Consider the following 21,639-nt stretch of genomic DNA (forward strand, 5'->3'; position numbering starts at 1 on the left):
CCAGTGTCTACATACATTGGCATTGATTAACATCCATCTGTACTTTATGTGTGGGTAAAATACACGTAGGTGCATATGTATGTGTGTGCTTTTTAAGTATGTACAGGTCTCCTGCTCAACTTTTAAGCTTCAGCTCCATATTTAGGTTGCATGACCCTGAACTATTGGCACAAATATTTTATTGTTACAGGCCTACCAACATATCAACCTGCTTTGTTCTGCAGGGATTAAACCTTTCAATGTTACGTTTTAGTAAAGCTGTTTTGAGTGGTCCTCACTGCTTTAAAGCCAGCAGTGTCAGAAAACTGCAGGTACATTCCAATGTCCAAATTATTTATTCTTTCTGCTAAATCATAGAATCCTCAAATGGTTTGGATTGGAAAGGATCATCACCCTGCCATGGGTGGGGGCACCTTCTGCTAGTCCAGGTTGCTCAGAATCTGGTCCAAGACGGCCTTCAACACCTGAAGGGATGGGGCATCCATAAAATAAAATACATATAAAATAAATATAGTGGTTTTGTTTGTTTATTTGGTTTTATTTTTTTCAATGAGAACGAATCAGACAGGAAAATGTCTCTGCCATGCAAAGATTGCACAGCATTTCAGTCTTTGATTTTCTCCTGCTTTAAGTGGTGACCTCCAGACTATCGGATGAGCAATGAACAGGGCACAGAATAGTCATTGTACTGTATATATATTTTTTTGTCTTTGAATTTTAAGTACTAGAAGCAGGGCTGTGTGTAGAAGGGTGAGGGTTAATGTGTCTTTTCCACGATGGCAGTGGGTTAAAGGAGGGAATGGGAGAGAGGAGTGAGGAAAGGCTGAAGAGATGCATGGATGGTTTAATGTTATTTTAAGGGTGAGTCATGAAGGGAAAGTCTGCTGTTCCCACAATCTGCCAATTGATTGTTTTCATTGTTTTATTGGAGATTTACCAGCAGTAGGTGGGAAATGCCAAATAATCAAAACATATTCTCTTGAAATGATGTTATTACTGGTAGGGCTCTGGCCAAAGCCTTCTATCAAACTCCTGTTGCACCATGTGCTCTGGAGCTGGGAAATCCTGTAGAAACTTGTGTTGTGTAGAGAGGTGTTCCAGAGTCTGGCTGGTTCTAGGGTCCAAGCAAAGTCTGCTATTTAAACCAGTAAAAGAATATTCTTTGATTCTAAGAATGTACTGAATGTCCTGCTGTTCATTGCATTGTCTTGGAAACAGATCCAAAGCTCCAGAAAATTCCTCTGTAATGTTCCTTTGGGTTTTTTGAGGATCTTAACTGTCAGAGGATCTGTACTGTCTATTTTTGAAATTTGGTGTCTATTACCACCGATGTTTTTATTTAATTTTCTTATTAGTTTTTTTTCTTTTGACAAGGTAGCAGTTCTGTGGCTGGGGTTCCCTGGGTGTTTTCATAACTTGCTTTCTCCAGCAGAACTCAGCAGATACCAGCAACTTCTGTTACAGCTAGTCCTTTTTTAAAAATCATTAGGTTTATGTGTGTTAGATTGCATTTTGCCAAACAAACCCTCCAGGATTCTGTGCATATTGAAGTGATGCTAAATACTGATAATTTAGGAGGAGCTGTCATTCTGCTGTTTTGTTATACTGCAACTTCCTAAGAAAAAAAATAATTCTTGGCTATATTCACAATATTTAGTCAAGCATTTTTCCTCCTAATTTTAGGAAGCAATATCTTTCATGTTCCTTCTCTCAATCTCTGTTTCTCACTTTCTCTCTCTCACAGTATTTAATTTCCATGCCCTTCCATTTGCAATTGCTGGGTATCTCCTAGAGAAAGAAATGGCCAAGATTACCAGAGCAATAGGCAGCACTTCCCCAAGATTATTTATTTTTACCCAATTTGCTCTGAGTATTGTTGCAGTTTCTTAAGTCATGTGACCAAAAATTTTCATGTCCTTTGAGAGGAGGAGGCAAGATACTGGGAGAACAGCTGATGTGTCCTTGAAGATGCCCATTTGAAAGCCTTTAAAACTCATCAGGCTTTCAATTTCCCAATTGAAAACTCCCAAATTGACCTCTGAGTGTTTCAAAACCAATCTCAGAACACCCAAAATTTCCAAGTATCTTTCACCCTGCCCCATGGAAGGGCAGGTGTTTCATCAGCATTGCTCTCTAGGAAAAGATTCTTGCTGCTCAATCCTCGTTTGTGTCACTGCTAATTGTCAGCATCCCTCACACCCACTCCTGGCTGACTGGATGCTCCTTGCAGCAGGGAGCTGATGGGAGCACCTCGTTAATGGGGGGTTATTTCCTTTGGTGCTGTTTTGTTTCATTAGGAGACTTCAGATAATCTAAAATGCAGAAATAAGCTCCATTAGGTAAATGGTGAGTTTGTGACCTTTGCGTCTCTCGGCTCTCTGCTGTTACTTAACCCAGCCACGTTAATAGGTTTGCAGGGCTTTATGCTCTGAATTGCACTGGAAAAATTTCATGTTAATAAATTTGGCTTGTGTGAGAGGACAAACTTCAGGAATTTAGGTGCTGACTTATTTCCAGATTTACATGACTATTGTGATTGTTACGAGGCTTCTTCACGGCAAAATTATTGTTAATCTTTACAATTTACAAAATGTTTGGATTTATAAGTGTGACTGAAATGATGGATTGTCTCTTGATATTTATCCATTCATTTTTAAGGAAGCACTTCCCTAAAATTCCTTTTTACCATCTGTCCTTAAAAACCTAGCCATGCAATGCTAGTTTCAGGCAGCTTGGACATGTCCCTCTTTCAAGTTAATGAATGTGACGGTCTATTTGCTTGTGTAAATATGGTAACTCAGCAGCCTTGAGCAGCAGTGGGGAGACAGATGGCCCTCCAGGGATGTTTTGTGTCGTGTGAGGTTCTCCACCTCATGATTTGAGGTTCTCCACCCCGTGGTTTGTGGTTCTCCACCTCGTGGTTTGAGGTTCTCCACCTCGTGGTTTGAGGTTCTCCACATCATGGTTTGAGGTTCTCCACCTCATGGTTTGAGGTTCTCCACCTCATGGTTTGAGGTTCTCCACCTCGTGGTTTGAGGTTCTCCACCTCGTGGTTTGAGGTTCTCCACCTCATGGTTTGAGGCTCATCCTGGGCCGTGGCTGCTGAAGGCTCTGCCACTGGGTGCTGTTCTTGGATCTGATCCAGCTGGGGTGGAACTCCTGGAGAATAAATATTGCTTGGGAGAGCAGAGAGCTCTCAGAGACCTATGAGATGTGACAGCATTCTGCTTAGCTGATAAATTGCAGTGTAGCAGGAAGGATGCTACAATGAGTATTGATTTCTTTTGTGCATAGAACTCATTTTGCTGCAGCTTGTGAATTGCCTTCATGAGCTGACAATCCATTAAGGATCACTTTGTGTGTCTCTTCCTTCATTATTGCTTCTTTTACTGCTTTCTGCTTTACTGCCTTTAAAATGCATTGTCAAGGCAAAAATAAAATAGGTACAGGAGAAACTCTAATAGGAGCAAAGCATTTTGGCTCTTGGTAAATTACTTTATAGAAAAAAATATTTTACTAGGGGACAATCAACAAGGACTAAATAAATTATATGTTAAGGATATCAAGGAGCTAAACACATTATATTAAAATTATTTTAGAGTAGGGTAACTCATCTAATGACTGTAATTTTGTGTCATGAAATGCATCTTTTATAGTAAGGTTGTTGTTCTTTTTTCCCCTAAGTCTTGAAGACCTAAAATACCAGTTTTATGTGGACATAATTTAATCTTGACCATTATACATGGCCAGTTGGTGTCTCACATTTTGAATATGTGCCAATGATACCTTCAGAGGTGCAATGCTTGATTTCTTTCATGGACTGGAGGCTTGCTGCTTTTTATTCAGAGTAAACAGGGAAGCAGTATGTTCCTCTACATTAACTTTTTGCTACTTCAAGGAGTAAACAGGGAAGTTGTATGTTCCCCTACATTAATTTTTTTGCTACTTCAAGGAAGTAGACAAGTTTTGTGACAATAATGCATTAATAGTAAAATCATATGTTTTTGCTTGAAAATGTGGTATTTTCCTTGGTCACGTAATCACATTGATCAGGTCTTGTCATTATGTAAAAGGTTGGAATTAAGAATGTCTAGATAAGGCTATCAAATGTAGGAATAGCAAATTAAGAGGACCAGTGTGTTGTGCTCCATTGTGGAAAAAAGTGCATTATTTTTGTCACCAAGTTAATTTTTAAAGTTATAATAACTTCACATGTGCATTTGTTTTTTATAATTTTGGGGCTGTTTTGTTTGGTATTAGGCAAGTCTTATCCCCCCCTAGGTCTCCTTCTGTTACCAGTGTCCCAGTTTCAGGGAAGGATCCTGCCTCTCTGCAGAGTGATTTGTGATGTAGTGGTGGAGAACTCCACTGAGAAGCTGGACTCTGCATTTTTAGGGAACAGATGTTGCTCTTGAATGCTGCTTTAAAAAAACAGAGCTAGCTTGTCCTGTGGCTATTAAAATTTAGTTTAATGTGGTTAGCCACACGAGCAGGGTGGCTTTCACTTTACAGGATTTTTCTGTTTATCTGGTTTTGTCCCCCAGCTTGGACATTTGTGTGAAGGTCTGATTCATCTGCCTCCTGCAGCTTCTGGCAGGTCCCGAGTTCTCCTGCCAGGAACCTTGGCTGCAGTTCCTGCCAGGAGTTCTCTGCTAGGCAGGGGCCACATTAATAGTATCTCCTGGCTCCCAGTGCAGTGCTGCTCAGTGATTTCTACCTGAGGGACTCCAGGTACATTAGGCTAAGTTATTTTCTGCAAGTGCTTGGCCAGACTCTTGATACTTCTTTTCCTTCCATCTCTTCTTCCTAACACTTAAGATTTTAGCATTGGCTGATATATATCTTCCCACTGCCTCTGGTTTGTGACCTGAGGAGTAAGGTTCTAGTCACAGTCTACTAAAAAAAAATAAAATAATAATAGTTGAAACCATTTGGAAGCTTTTTGGGTTTGCTTGGAAGACCATAGCAAAGGTACAGAGGTAAAATGTATTCTTGCTTTCCTTAAAACACATGGGATTGTGGGGTGCACTACAGGCCTTCAGCCCCATCTCAGCAGAGGAGAAAGAATGAATTAGATAAGGATTTCCAAGGTGAGATTTTCTAGAATAGATTTAAATCTGCATTTCCAGTATGTCATACAAACGAATTTGGGATTTTTAGCAGATGTACAAGTGAAGAGAATTGCACGTGCTCTCCCAACTGTGCATGCCAAATCAGGAAAGTTTTACTTTGGTAAATTAGTTCTAGTGCAAATAATTTCCCAACTTCTTTACTAAGGTCTTTTTTTGTAGTAAACCATGCTGTCCTGGTGAAAGGATTAAACATTTTAACTACTGGACTGTGGAAGTGGCTCTAACTATACCTGCATGGATCCTTTGAAAACATAATATATTTTTTTTAAATGCGTAGAAGAGAGCTTGGATGCTGTTTATAAACTCAGCAGCATACTTTTTGTTCTATATTTACATTGACCTGACTTTATTGTCTGGATTTCAATTAGTTTTGTTTTTCTTTAATAACCACTTTTTGTTCCCTCTGTTGTTTTTTGGTTTTTTTTTTTAGATTTTACTAATGGGAAGAGCTTTTTGTTTTGGGATTTTTTTAGTTTTCGGTGGGTTTTTTGTTTTGTTTGCTTTTTTTTGTGGGGGGATTTGACTTTTATTGGTGTGTACTACTACAGCACTCACTTTTTTTTATTTGTTTAGGGTCAAACCCTTGGCCATGTACATGGAGCATCAAGAGACACAGAAATAAGAGGTTTGTGCCATTTCTGCATCCCATTGAGTGTCAAGGGGGCTGGAGGCACCTGCTCAGGTCCTGTGTCAGCAGGCACCTCATAAATCTCTTCTCCTCCTCTCTGGTCGTCACTCAGGCAGTCAGACTGGGAGCTGGGGTTGGAGTGGGCTGTGATTCCCTTGCAGTCCCCTGGAGATTCCTGTGGAGGATGGTTAAGGAGCAGCTGTTTAATTCTCTTTCCCTCAGCCTGAGCCCTCTGGTGTTTTCCCCTGACCTGTTGGATGTCGTGGGCCAAGCTGTGGTCGCTTTTGTGGCATCATCACGATGAGCTCAGAGCTGTTGAAGTCACTTTTCACTTCTGTTCTCCTGCTGGTGTGTGTTAAATGTGATAGTTTTTGCTGTGTACGTGTGTGTATGTCTTTTGTAACAAATCGGCAACAACTCCTTTGGTGTGGCTTTGGGGAGCTGGATAATCTCAATATCCCCACTGTGAGCCAAATGTAGTTAAATCCCTGTTTTTGTGCCGAAGTCTGGCATAAACAGATTGGAATAGATTGGAATTGCAATAAAACTGGCATAGATAGATTGGAAGACTGTTTTTTTTTTTTTTTTTGGTTTAAAATACGAGATAGCTCAAATTTAATACATGCAGTACACAACTGTTCTAAATAAAAACTAAGAACTGTAAACTCAACATATAACTGTATAACTGTAAACTGTATACTCAACATATGAGTATAAAAACTCTACAGTAAGCATAATTCCCCCTCCAAAAAAAGAAAACAAGAGTCTGTGGTGTGGAATGTGTGTTGCAGGATGCTCAGCAAAATGTTTCAGTCCAGCTTAGTTTTACCAATGTATTTACTAATAAGTAAAGAAGTAGTTGTGTGTTTCTTCACAGTGAATAAGAGCTTTCTCAAGTAAGAAAGGCAAAGTGAACCTTGTGAGGACTTTCAGTGGGCTCTTACAAGCCATATCCAGAAACTGATGGAGCAGTGGTGGGCAGAATGAAAAAAAAAAAATAAAAGTCTTATTTCAACTGAAAAATTCTTTTATCTTTCGTGCTTACCACTTGTCACACAGGCAATCTCCCCATGCCTTTTCCATTTGTGCTGATGTGCTGGGTACTGATGTTTCTGGTTTTGTTTGTGAAGAAGTAGTTTCACTATTCAAAACAGTAGTATGCTGTCAATTTTGTTCAGCAGTACTTGTGGTCTTCTCCTAAAGCCTTTGCTGATTGTTAGACCAGTGCCTCAGCCAAAATCAACATATTTTCATAACATCTGTTACGGTTTATCATTTAGAGGATTGAACCTGGTAACTCCTCAAACTCCTAGGTTAGTTCTTCATTCACAGTGCAATAGTTTCTCTGTCAAACAATTAATAAAGACACTCTTTAGAAGTGTTTTTTCCACAAAGTCATTCATCTCCCAGTTTCTACTGTTATCAGCTATAAGGTTACAAGGATTATACAAAGAGAACAAATTACTGATGAATTATTTGGTGATGTATCTTTTCCTTACAGACCTTAAACCTCCTGTAAATTTGGGATTGGCCACTTTTGTTTTTCATATCCCTTTGCCTAAAGGAAACTCACTGCTGAAGGATAAAAGAAAAAATAGCTTTAGTACCATGCTTGGATGAAGCAGGTCTGCTTTTGATTTATATTTATTGGAAATCTTTCTGAGTGTTAGCTTGTCCTTACAATTCCTAACAGGCTCTTTATTAGGCAGGGATAGACTTTGATGGCTGAGCGTGCCAGGGAGTTGGACATGCAAAACCACCATGTGTGGTATTTTATATGCAAAAAACACCATGTGTGACACTTGTGAGAAGGTTTAGGAGAAAGGTCACCACAAGAGTTTGTTCTGTGCAAAACTAAATCCAGCACAGAGCAGTGACTTTCCCCAGGCTCAGCTTTATACACACAGCAGAAATGAAGCAGTGTGGGCTTGAACTCCACATCGCCAAATGAAAGCGAGAGGTCTAAAGGAAGCAGAGAAATCATATAAAATAACCATTCCAAGGGGAAAAGTGCTAATTTCCCTCTAATTTGAATGGAAAGAACGCAGCAAGGTGAGGCAGGTAATGTGTGTCATTGTGTGAACCTGCTGTTTGGCCAAGGCAGGAGGGTGCCCAGGGCCAGAGGAAGGGAAATACCCGAAGCTGTGTGTGCTGGCTCCAGCCAGGACAATCTCCTTGGTCCCCGTGCTTGGATGCCCTGAGATGCAGCCTGGCAGCAGATGGTTGGGACAGGATGTTCTCTGGCACCATCCAGCTGTGCCCTGACTATTTTAGGGGATATTGACACATTTCAGTAAAATTCCTTTGAAATTCCCCTTGTTAAACCTTGTTTTTGTGAGGTGTGCTGTTTGAGATGCACGTAGCCAGTCTGAGTAAATAAAATCATTAGCATGAAATACACCAATTAATTCGAATTTTATTTCATTTGCCTTGAATTCAGGTTTTGTTCCTCGTAGGCTGATTGCCTTAATTCGGTTTTATACACCAGTAATTTAAAATATTTTGAAGTATAAACTTCCTTTATAGTGTCATGATACTGAGAAGGATTGCAAGAAATGCATAACTAAGAAAAACTTGAAATAATATAAAAACAATAAAAAGGGCAGAGGAATTTTAGGGAAAAGTTATTATTTAACTTTCAGTAACACACAGTAACATAATTTCAAATATTTATCTCTGAATTGTGGTGATTTAGAATGATTTATCAGTACAGCAGCTAAGTTAATGGGAGTTAATCTTACTTTTTTGCAGTATTTATATTGAAATACTTGTCCTATGTTCTGAAGTTCTTCTGAGTTTTTTAAGTCTACATAGATTATTAAGTCCCTTTTACCCATGTGTCAGTTTAGGCTGTAAGGTGATGATTGAATGTTGGAGATTAAGAAAATATTCAGCATTACTTGTTCATAACTGTGATAGCCTTATCAAGAGAAAAAGCACCTATAACAGTTGTAATGCTGATTCCATGGTATGAATCAGATGCTGCTGAACTTCCTAGGTCTGTTAAGCTTTATTTCTCGGTGTTGGAATTAAAATGTACAGCTGGTCATTAAGGTGTGTGGTCAGGTTTTATTCTGACACCCTTCTGGCAGTGGTTTTTGAGGTGACAGATCCACGTGGGGACTGTGTAGCGATGGCCTGGAATGCAAGAACATGCAGATATTTGAGGAGATCCCTGGGGCTTTTGGCCAGGTGAGGCTGTTTTGTGCTCCAGTGAGGATGTTGGCTTTGATTTCTGTGGCTTAGTGATTTAACCTGGATGCAGGAGATGTGAATGCAACTCATGAATTTATCCTAGACCTTGAACAGGGAAGTGAAAAAAAAAAAAAAATAAAAAATTTAGATGTGAACACAATTAGTAACCAACAAACCCCCCTGAGTTACTTGCAGCTTCAGTTACCTGCGGTGCAGAAAACCGACCAACCAACCAAAAACAAAACAAAACAAAAGATAAACATTTTATTTATTTATTTTACATATTTTTGTTTTGTTAGATACATCCATGGGAAAGTAAACTGTCTGTGGCACACTGATTAGTGGAATGGGACCACAATTTTTGTCTATTGACTTGAGGAGCTAGTCTGGATATACTAAATATACTGAATATACTAAATATAACATAATATTTATAACAGTGCAGTGATAATGTTTGCATAGTTGAGTGATGCTTGTTAAAAAAAAACAGATATACTGTAAAATAATTGAAAAATAAATTAAAAGTTGTATAGCTACTTTTGGTCAACCAGAAGACAGCCTAAATTTGAAATATGACTTCCGTTAGTTTTCACATTCTGAACATCTATCACAAAAAAATCTGTGTGATTGCACATAAATATATAAATGATAAGCATGAAGCATCTTTTCCCTTCTCTAATCATTTTTATTTCAAAGCTTAAAAAAAATTATTTACAAATTAAGAATAAATGTGCTAAATTTATCTTAAAAACAGGACTTGAATCGTAAGCATCTGAAAAATGATCCCTTTTGAGTGGAAATGAGCTGTGATACAGGTAGCTGTCATTGCTTCTGCTGTAAATTTATTTTCCTAGTGTGGCACTGCATTTACTCTGGAGAATACAGTGTCATCAGGAGTTTCTTCTGGGCAGCCTGAATACGGGTTTCTATTTTTGTGAGCTGTTCTGTGCCCCTCTCACCTCCTGGTCCCCCTTTTTGTGGTGGCCAGGTTGTGCACTCCAGGCAAGAGGTGCCATCCACCCTAATCTGCAAATTCTTTATCCTCGTGTGCCACTCACTTGCTCTTGTCCCTTGGGCTCTCCCTCACAGGACTTCCTTCCCTCACCCATCCTGCTGTTCCAGGTGTCCCCTCACCTTTCCTGAGTGTCCTGGTTTAGGATAAAATTTGGGAGAAGCCCTCTGAATGGGGTCCCTCCAGGAAACAAATTCAAGCGGCCCTTCCCCCAGCTGGTTCTGGGAAAATTTCCTTGGAGAAAAGTGGTAAAAAACCTGTTTGTTTAACAGAAACTGAATAATATTAAACAATAGAACCTCTTGCTGATTGAGGAGATGGTAAATCCAGAAGGTCTTTGCTGTGGGCTGTAGCTGGGCTCGCTCAGTCTCTCATCAGTCCCTCTGGTGCTGGAAAGTGCCCAGGCCCTGGTGGGCCACAGGTGTGAGCTCCCAGGATTTGTCTGGGTTTTCAGTCCAGAGCAGGTTTGAACAGATCTGAGGAAAAAGGCAAAAAGCAGTCCAGGGAACTTCCCTGCCTCAGGCAGCTGAAAACCAGCTAAAAGCAAAGGAGAGCTCTGTGCCGCTGTCTGTCCGTGCTGCAGACAGCACAGTCCAGGAGCAGCATGTGGGGGAGTGAGTGCCACTTCTGAACACAAACTGCGGCTTCTTCTTCCCCCCTTCCTTCTCAGAGCCAGTCTTAAAAGTGCAGAACTTAATAAACAGAACAGGCACTTTGGGATACAAGCATCATAAAGTCACCCCAGGACACTGTGGAAGGGGACCAGGGTAGGGCCATCCAGGGAGCCACTGTAAAATCAGAACTCCCAGAGATATGGTTCACAAGTTACCAAAAGTAAATCTTTTGGGTTTCTGTGAAGTTGTAGAGCTGATGAGAACTCATATATCATATTGGATAGATGCATGTGTGTTAGTATCACTTTTTTTGTCATGGACCTTGAGAAGTTTGAAATGTCACTTTTCCCCCCATTTCCTGAATGACTTTTTTGAAACAGCTTTGATGAGCCTGTTGGGGGTGGGAATTACGTATTTTGATGTTTTCAAAATATTGATCTGTTGCAAAACAATTGCTAAAATTCTTCATAGTGAGCTCCTCAGTACTAGATAACCCACTTCCAATCTGGACAAACTCACTTTCCACTAATACATGCAGAGCTGCAGCTCCTTTGCATACAATCCATTATTTAATGCATAACTCAGAGAGATGCTGGAGATGTCTGGTGGCAGCAGAGTTTCTCCAGAGTCACTCACAAAGGAGAACAGGACTAGAGAGTCTTGGGAGACAGGAAGGTGCTTGGCCATGTTTTGTCAAATTATTTTAAAATCAAATTATTTAGTTCTTTTTGCATGCATTTCAGATCAGTAGAAAGAAGATAAAAAGTGATGGTTTTGGTTATCTGATAGATCTTAGAGTGTTCATTTTCTGCCAGAAGACTTACAGGGTTTACAGCATCCTAACAATAATGAATAGCCTCCCCAACAAGTATTTAAGTTCTAATGAAACAACCCAAAAAATATTAATTAATAAATTATAGAGCTGTGTTTTCACAGTTTTAATCTGTTTGCCTTTGCTTTTAGATAAAGACTCCCTGCTGGTTTGGGGTTGTTCTGTTCTGCTTGAGATAATAATCAAATAATGGCTAATGCAATACAATGATCAATTCAGTTGCAGATTAGTGTAGCATTCAGCAGTAAAAATAAATATCCCAAAACTGTACGTACCCAAAGTAGTGTTTAATTCTAATACAAATTGCGCTGGATGTTTTACAAATTTGCATGGCTTGTTTGCAGTCTCGCGGTCAAACCCAGATAATGAGATCTAAACACCAGGATTTAGGTTTAGGCACAAATAACTCAGTGTCTCTAAAGGCTTTAGGCTGCCTTACTTTAACATGTGCAGCTCTTAAACTTTGAGACTTCAATCCCTGATAAACGGGATTTTTAAAGTATGAAAAGAGCTTATCGTGAAAGAAAGAACGCTCAGTTTATTGTTCCAGGTAAAGTCTTTTAGAGGTGATTACTCTCTCACGAAAACATGGTGTTCAGTACTCTTGTGGCACAGGCATCTGTCACTCAAACAGATGTCACCCCATAAAACTGAAGATGCAACTTCTTTTTCCGTTCTCTGTGGATAAGTAAAGCCTTCAGGTTGATATACTCAGTGACATTTGTTTAAGTGACAGATGTTCACGTCTAGTAGTCCTCAACGGGGAGGTGACCTTGTTGTCTTAGTGGGAGCTCTGTGTCAAGCACTGTAATTATTTGTATGCAGAGGATATGTGTGCCTTTATGAAGGCTGGAATTCCTAAGGATCTTCTTGCACTCCAGGCTGCTGTGTGTGCAATGGAGAGGCTTGGAATTAGACAGCAAGGTTGCAGCGTTTGGCTCTAACCTGCCCTAAATAAAACAAGATTAACTCAATGAATTCTGTAGCTGTAAAAAAAAACACAGAACACCAGAGCTTTAGAGAATGAGTGCTGCAAGAGCAGGCACAAGACTCAACTTTTTGCACTTGTGCTTTTCTCCTCAATGGTCTAAATGTTATGATCAGTCCAATGTGGAGGATTCATTTGCTAAGTCAACAGCTGCATGTACAGAGACGGCAGGCAGAAGGCTTTTGGCCTGAAGAAATGAAATCTCCAAAGATTTCTGGCCAGTTTTTGGTGCTGTCCTCACCAGGCAGATGTTTAAGCATTGCTTGCACAGAGCATTGTCTAGGAAAGGTGATGGGAGCTTTCTCAGCACGGTGGATTCGTCTCGAATTAGCTTTTGGATGAGTGCATTTACTTAGGGAAAAATAACAGTTCAGATGGTTCTGTCTTCACTGCCGTTGTCTCTGGTAATCATATCAATTTCTGTGCATACATTCTGAATTTAATGCTTGTTATTTGTCATCAAGATCTGCTGAATCTCCAAATTTTCCTCTTTGGACAGGCAATTTCTATTTAACACTTCCTCTTGGGGCATGACTCATCTTCATTCAGTTTCCCCAAGTGATTTATTTCTGCCTCCCTCAGCCCCTGTGTTTCCTAGCTGTTCCTAAACCTGTACCCAAAAATTCTGTGACAAGCAGTCCTAGAACATACCTGCCTATGGTCTCAAAACTGTCACCTCAGGCTTCCAACTTGATTTCATGCTTACTAATAAGTGGAAGAAACAAAACATTAATTTCCTTTTCTCCTTCCCTATGTCATTTCATAACATGCAAATCCTGAAGAAGATACCCACATATATCTGGGATTACTGAAATGGGTTTTTAATTGAAAATTCAGAGACAGTGCCTTGAACACCTTGATCTTTACATATGAACTCTTTGCAGCTGTTATTCCCAAGTCTCTGTGAAGCAGTACAAAAGTGGTTTACATTTGTCAGTGACGTTTGGTTTGTTGGTTTTTTGTTTTAAAAGTGAATTAGTTTCATCAGGAGCTTTGCAGTTGAATTGGAAGTGCAGTCAATATTACCTCTGGCATGTTCAGCAAGGGTCTTGGGCTCTTCCTTCCAGGGATTACACTGCCTTAGGGAGAATCCTGGGTTTGGTGATAGGCCAGGAGAATGACTGCAGCAAGAACTCAGTGAATTCTGCGGGATGGGTGTCTAAGCATAAAAGCAAACAGAATTTTTAATTAAAAAAGAAGGTCAACAAACATCTGTGTAGGAATATGCCCATATTTACTATATGAGGACGTACAAAAATGTGGTAGTCATGACTGCCATAAGAAGATTACACTTCCAAGAGGTAAAAAATGAAAAACAATGTTTAACCATCTGTGTCTGGGTGCTCAAATGAACAGTGGCTTGTTTTGTTTGTTTGTTTTTTTGTTTGGTGTTTTGCTTATTTATTTGTGGAGCTTTTTTTCTGTGTTTTTTCTTTTGTTTTTTTTGCTGCTACGCTTAATATTCCTGTGCTTTAATTTCTTGTCAGCAAACTGGGATTAACAGAACACTTCAGAAGAATGGAGTGAAGGTTAATATATTAGCTTTAAGCACTATAGAAAAGCTATTGAGAAAATTAAAATAACTCACTGTCCAACTCTCACTTTGCATTGTGTGCAGTTCCAGGTTTGGTTTTTGCTAATGTGAAAAACAAAATTCACTCTTTAAAGTTTTTAAAAGTTGAATCAGGGATAAAAGGGATAAAATCCAGCGCTGGGGTGCTTGGCTATCCGCCAAAAGCACATCCTTAGCTTAAAACAATGTTCTTTATATACTGTTATGTTACAGGGGGTACACCCATAACTCATAAGAGTTTACACATATTCAAACATTCCTTTGAGTTTAGATGTTCTTTTGCTTGGTTTTAACCTTTGACTTGTCTTCATGCCATCTTGTAGATGAAACCAATATATTTTATTTCTTCTCGTGGTTCCACCCTGTTGTTTTTACACTCCCTGATAATGAGGAGTCAGTAAATGGGGTTCTGGTTTTTGTCACTATTATCTTATCACTCAGACAGTCCCCAAATGGGAAATAAATACCTAATTATCTTACACTATTCTCTGAGTTAGTTACATAAAAGCATTTTAACATCACCTAGTCTCTACTTTAATATTATGCTATGCTCTAAGATATATTTATCAAATTGCTCTTTACTATTTATATAAGATACATGGTGCATTCATAAACTCACAGATTATACTGTACCAAAAAGCAGTTAAAAGGAAATATAAATTGTACCATATCAACATCTTTGTGACTAATAATAATATGCAAATGCTAACACATAATTTGAAAGCCATTAATATATTGTCTTTTATAACACTTCCCTTTTTGATGCAGCTCACTTGAAGTCTGGCTTACAAATCTCAGGCTGCTTGCACATAAAGATTTTGCCCACAAAAAGCTTTGTTGACTTAACAAATCAGTCTTCTTGAGTGAAATTTTAGCCAGTTTTGTTTTAATAAACAGTTCATAGGCCCCAAGATTGTGGTGTTGCGTTGTCACGTGGGAGTTGACTGCAGAATCCAACTCAGCTCTTGTCTATGTATTTTTCATACTAATTCTTCTACTATCTAGCATATAAAAATTCATTTAGTATAGTAAGTTCTCATAATATCTGTTTTCATTACGTTCTTGTTTGTAGATTGTACTGAGGAGCTTCTTAAACAGACAAACAAACCCCCAAACATCCTTTTTTGGTAGCAAGACTGTTGTTTCAGAAAAGATGCAAAGTTTCTTTTGGCACTCTTGAGGAATTTGCCCCAGTCTCCAAGGGTAAACCATTAAGAACAATTAAACAAACTAAAAGGAAACCCAAATTTCTGTATATTTATTAGGAACATTTATGAAGATTTGTCATATATGATTCCTTACAGTTTTCTAAAATATAGTTGAAAGTGAATGAATCTTTTATCTTGATGAGAACAAAAATTATTAAAACTAGTCTGAAAATAGACTGCTGGCACAACAGAATTTGAAGATAGCTCCACTATTTTCTTAAGGTATGTTTTCAGTGCAGTACATGAAAAAAATGAAGCATATGGTGTCAACTCAACAATATTTTTAAAGATTTTTTAGTCCAGACTTATTTTGATGGATCCATATCCTTTTAGTTAAGAGACTGCATTTGTCAAACATATCTTAATGAATTTTATTCACTATAGGAAACATATTCAAGTTAGTGACCTGCAAGTTTTTATATTAGGGGGGAAACTGGTAATTTTTTCACATTCTTACATATTTTAAGCTACTGCAGGGACCTGATCTGTGAAGAAGTCTGTATATACATTTCAACCCAAAGTATTCTCTCAGGGGAGGATTTTTATCTTTCAGCTGGGTATATGCTCATTGCATGAGTCATCAGCCAGGTGCTGAGTTTTTGGACTGTTGTAAATGTATCCTGTTATTTGATTTCTACTAAGAGGGAGAAAGGCAACCTCTGTCTTTCTGTACAACTTCACAGAGAAAGAAAACACAAATTGACAAGTACTGAAAATCTTTGATATGGTTCTTCTACTCAAGTTTCTCTACTTTTCTAGGCAGCCTGACCTCCTTATTTTCCACCTCTTGCTTATTTTCCTTTACAGAAGGACAGTATCTGCATTTTCAGAGCATCCTTTACTTAATTTCCTGTCTGTGCATTTACTGTTCCCTGTCTTATTTTGGTATAATGCTGCCTCTAACATTGTTTTGTTAGAAATTATCTCTTTAGCAACTTAGAGAAGAGGCATTTCAAGGCACCAGAAAGCTTTCATATAAATAAACCATTTGAATTTGATCCTGTTTCGTGCTTGGTCATCCTTTGCTGTCTGGTTATGTTTCTGAACCTTTTCTGGATTTGATACATTTAAGTATGAGGATCCTTCTTGATACTAACATTCCAGGTATTTGAAAGCTGTTTTCCACAGCAGATGACTGTACAGACCCCAAAGAATTTTCAAAGCTTCTGTGGATGTATCAAGATGTAAATGCTGATAGGAAAGGTGGTAAGACAGCTCACAGAAAGAAGATGGCATGCAGTGTGTTGTCGATTCTGCATGGTTTTTAATGATCTGTACATGACTGAATATTCGTATGTTTTAGTTGCTTGTACTTCACATGTGGAATTCTGGTTTAGCTATTGGCTTCTTTACATGTAGAGGTAAAAGCAGAGGGTACAGTGTAGATAATCCACCAAAAAGACATGTTTAAGTTGCCCTGAATATTTTCTATCTGTCCATGCTCTGCAAAGGCCAGATCCCTGAGCTGTGTGTGTCAGCCCCTGGCCAGAGCTTTGTGGCCCTGTGGGAAGGGGAAGGATGTTATTTTTGGCATTTAAGTACCAAACCTTCCAAATAACCATCCTCAGCACCAGTGTGAGCAGCAGAACCAGGGCAGTGATTGTCCCCTCGTACTTGGCGCTTCTGAGGCTGCGTCCCAAACGCTGTGTTCAGGTCTGGGCTCCTCACTGGAGAAAGACACTGAGGTGCTGGAGCGTGTCCAGGAGGGGGGAATGGAGCTGGGGAAGGGGCTGGAGCACCAGGACTGGCTGAGGGAGCTGGGGGTTCTCAGCATGGGCAACAGGAGGTTCCAGGGGGAGCTTTCTATAACTCCCTGACAGGAGCGGGGAGCCAGGTGGGTGCCAGTCTCTTCTCCCCGGCAAAAAGTGACAGGATGAGAGGAAATGGGCTCTGGCTGTGCCTGCAGAGGTTTGATACTAGGAAAAACTTCTTTTCCAAAAGGATTGTCGAGCAGTGGAACAGGCTGCCCAGGGAAATGGTGAAGTCACTGTCCCTGCAGGCGCAAAGCTGTGGCACCTGGGGACACGGGTTAGTGTGGACTTGGCAGAGTCAGGTTACTGATTGGACTTGAGGATCTTAGAGGTCTTTTCCAACCTAAATAACTCTTGGATGTTTTCTGAAAATGGTTCTCTTTTCCATCAAATGCTTGTATTGGATTATTTTCAAATGGTACTTAAAATCTTTTGGGAAGGTGCCATTTGTTCACTCTTGTAATTTTTAATTTCTTCCCATTTTCTCTTAACACAGCATGACTTTTTTAATATGACTCCCCTCCCCTAGCTATGACCAGCTGTGACAAATTATTTTTCATCAGCCTGTGTGGTTTTTGGCAGACCTTTTCTGCAGTCAGTGTATCTGAGGGGATTGCTGCTACATCTATCATGGGATTGCACAGCTCATGGCAGACACAAATACTTATCTCTCAGGGCATTATTTTTTTCCCTTTGAATGCCAGTACAGATCTTTGTGATGATTTTAAGATGTGTTCGAGCCTTTAGCAGCATCACAAGCAATGCCAAGGTGACTGTTTTACCACTCCCCCTGACAAAGCAGACTGCAAACATTTCCCAAGTGACTGCTCCAAGCTGCTGCCAGTGCAGTGTCTCTGGCGGTGCCGTGCTGTTGGCTGCAAATATGGTAACATAATAAGGTATAAAACTGATATATAATGAAATATGGAAATTCAGGGTACAAAAATGTACCCCTACTCCCACTCTGTAGCGTTCTGCTTTCAAGATGAGGAATGATGCAACTTCTCAAAGAGGGATACACCCTAAACATCTCACCTTTGCTATGTGCATCCTGTCCTTCTGCTCGTTGTGCTCATTCAGTCATGAGGGAGCTCCTCAAGCTTCTCCTCCCAAACAAGGTCTTGCCTTGTAACTTTTGCTGTGAGTGACTCCCACCCATTTTCCTGGATGCTTTGGGAACAGCTCCAGTTTGACAGTAAAATTTTGGGGTCAAGTGCTGGGTGCTGTGGGTTAGGTGGAACATTCACAACCCACCCTCGGTGTTCTGCCAAGGGGTGTCAGGGCCCAGTGTGTTTCTGGGGGTGCCAGCTCATGTCTTCAGGAGATGATGGATGCTGCACGGATGGAAAGGGGACACAGAGCTTCAGGGAGACAGCCCTGAGCGAGTGCAGGCAGCAAAAACCTCTTCACCATCATCCTCTGTACACAGGCTCCAATTATCCTGCTTTGCTGCTAAATCCCATTCGCTTAAAAACCTCACTGCGGGCATGGGGAAAGTAGATTAGGATAATTATTAACCAGGAGTCCTCTGTCCACCTTGCTTCCTCATCTGGAAGAAATTATCCCCTGCTTAAGTTCAAGTGTGTTAATTGCTCTGCAGCATAACAAGCTCTTAATCTTCAGGCTTCTAAAGAAGTGTCCTCTTGTGCCTTCAGATTTTCATCATCTTTAGGCTTCTTTGCCTGCTTTGCGTTGCTTAAAAAAAAAATTAATTTTAACTCTTGCCAATCTATAATAATAAAGCTTCAGAAAAAAATTCATTATAATTTCTTTGTAGGTGATTTGTGAAATAAATATTTACTGAGGGCTGTTCCATTTTAGTGCACTGCAGGTGCAGCTTTGAAATTCAGTCTTTGTGTATGGAAATATTGCAGTTCTTTCCACAGATAACTTTAATGAGGGACCAACATTTTCTCTCTAAAATACTTTTTCTGACCTGTCCAACTCCCATTTGTTTTGCAGCCTGTGCACATGTATATTTCTGTATTATTTTATATTTATATAGGTAATCTGCTTAAATTCAGGTTATCCTACTGCAGGCTGTCATGCCAGATAACACTTAGAGTGCCAGAAAAAAAGAATAAATATTATACTCCAGTAATCACTGGGATGTGTTTTTAATCTTCTAGATCAGGAGAACAGATTGTGACCATTGACTTTATGTAGCCCTCAGGCTCAGCCATCTGACACAGCCAAGATGCCCAGGGGTGGCTGTGGTGTGAAATGCTGCAGTGTGAGAGCTGGTGTTGGGGTGTTCTTGGGACACCGTCAGGAATTCAGCTTCTCCAGTGGCTGAACTTGCGTTCCACGCTGGAATTCAACACCAGTTCAGTTTAGCAACATGGCATCAGATTATCTCTGCATTTGCTGCTTGTTTTGTCAAGTGTGTTAGGGTTCTTAAAAAATCATCGTATTTTAATGTGCCTTTTCTTCAGCAGTAAGTACAGAGATTACATTTAAAGATGGTATTTCTGTAAGCTGACATAATTCGTGAAGCTCACGGTCAATTAAACGTTCCAAGCCTATTGTTTGTAAGACGCTGAGCCAAATTTCTCGTGGTGCTTTGAATCAGGGATGTCTAGCAGTGTTTGTGCCTGGGAAGAGCTGGGTCTGCTGGGACATGCTTAGCCAGCCCCCAGCCGTGTTTCCAGGCAGGGCTGTAAACACTGCAGTGTGTTTTACTGCTGCCTGCCAGGGTGTGAGGGCTGCACCAGGGCAAGGCAGGCTGTTAGTCTGCATCCCTCACATCCCTGCATTTGGCTCCATTGGAACCTGTCTTAGGATTTTTTTAACCATTCGGTAGTTAAATAACAAAATATATCATTTGTGATGGGGAGGGATTAAAGGAGTTAATGGCTGTGTTTGCTTTCAGAGGCATGTGTGCCTTCCATCAAAATAAATTAGTCTCTCAGGCTTCTGAGGAGAGTATTAGACCTAACATCTTAATATATTCTAAAGCTGTGTGTCTGAGAGAAGTGAATTAAAGGATTTTAAATTTCTAATTACTTGAGATGTAATTAATTTCCTCCTTTTTCTTAAATAAAGTTAGATGAGAAAGTCTGGTTTAAAAAGGCAGAGAGGATGTGAAGAGGAATAACTGTTATCCTTTAAGAACTGCTGCAAAGCACCGAATTAATTTTATTCTGTGCATGACAGATTGCCATAGCAGGGCTTTACAGATACCAAGCCAGTGCTTCATTTCTGTTTGAGAAACATTTTTTTTTTTCTTTTTGCTGTTGTGAGGCGTGTAAGCTGCTGAGGACCAGCGCCTTGGCCTTGCAGAGGGTACCTGGAAAGCTCTGTCCCAGGTGCAAGGCAGCTGCTGCCTGAGCCCCCTGTGCCTGCAGGGCTGTGAGACTGCAGCAGAAATAACTCCAGACAGTGCAGCCAACACCAGAGTGAGTTATTCTGAGTTGCCCTCTCTGTAAGGGATGACATCTGACTGGGGTTTTGTGGCAGCCCTCAAGATTTATCAGTGCTACCTGATCTCCCCTTTATGTCCTGCAGTAAATTTAAGGAATTCACAGCTCCTGACTTCTGTCTGCACTGCTGGCACCAAATGTCAGTTTTACTGAATTTCTGAGATGTGTTTAACTACACACAGTTTGGTGAGGAAGCCATCCAACAATCACCTCCGTTTTGACCAATTAAGAGCACTCTAAAACTAATGAATATAAATTTTCTAAGAAGAGGTGCTGCATTGCCTTTAGATACTCTCAGAGCACTGTCAGTATTATCTCTGGGTTGCAGAGTAGCTGAGTGCTGACTAAGGGCTGGAAGCCCTCAGCTGCTGCACTCTGCTGCTGCAGTAGTAATTGAAGATCTGTCTGCTAGCATGTGTCTTTCACATCTCAGTGCTTTGCTTTTGGAAAAAGGAAGGTGAATGAAACTTGGTTATGGGGACTGGCAAAATTTTTCAGCAGCAGCTTGACATAAAAACAAAGCCTAGTCATAACGTCTTTTACCTTGGAACCTTAAAAGAATGTGCTCAAATTAAGGTGCATTTCTTAATTTCACATTTTTGTGCCAAGAGCATTAACTGTGCCCAGGTATCCAGAAAGTGGAGGTTAGTGGAATCAGATTTGCAGAAGAGCCTTTCCTATCATCCAGAAGTACAAAATCCTCTTTCTTCCCATGGCTCTGGGCTCTCAGGAGAGCCCACACTGACCAGAGATGAGATTCTCTCACAAACCTGGGCTGTCTTCATCAGCATCCTCATACACAGGTAGTCCCAGCTGCTGGGTGAGATTGTGGCTTTCAACTCTAAGACAAATAAACCCTTTTTATTGACAGCACCTTCCAGGCCAGTCACACCTGCAGTGACCTCAGCCCTCTCTGTGTGCTGGGCTCAGACTTGGAGTGTCTGAGTGTTCTGCTGGAGGGTGCTGGTGCAGAACCACTCCTTCCCAGCTCTGCTCAGGCACAGCAGTGAGGCAGGGTTGCAATCAGGCACTCTTCAGTCAGTTTTTCAGCAGTATGTTGCTTTATTGGAACTAAAAGCCAAGGTGGTGACTGAATTTTTCCTTGCCATTTTTGTGTTCTCTTCAGTGTTCTTTTACAAATAAGAGTTTTTCCCCTCCATCTTGCCACGTTTATGTATACCCTGGACAAGTCATCTTCAGAGAATTAGCTGATGATGCCAATGAGCATGTGAGAGATGCATGTGAAATGTGCTTTTTTGGGTGTCTTTTGTTTTGTTTTCTTCT

At 40.2% G+C, this 21,639-nt stretch overlaps 1 protein-coding gene across 2 annotated transcripts in view; it reads left to right on the forward strand.

Moving 5' to 3' along the window:
• The window catches only part of ZNF804A (zinc finger protein 804A), a 148,543-nt gene that overhangs the window by 27,943 nt on the left and 98,961 nt on the right, over positions 1-21,639 (forward strand). Inside the window, exon 2 of one of the 2 annotated variants that reach the window (XM_086898328.1) lies at positions 5,706-5,757. The exons of the other annotated variant lie outside the window; for it this stretch is intronic. The gene's annotated coding sequence lies outside the window, so the exon portion shown is untranslated. The remainder of the gene's footprint in view (positions 1-5,705; positions 5,758-21,639) is intronic. 2 annotated transcript variants of the gene reach the window in all.

Source organism: Cyanistes caeruleus, chromosome 7, assembly GCF_971803275.1.
Source record: "Cyanistes caeruleus chromosome 7, bCyaCae1.hap1.1, whole genome shotgun sequence".
Lineage (NCBI taxonomy): Eukaryota > Metazoa > Chordata > Aves > Passeriformes > Paridae > Cyanistes > Cyanistes caeruleus.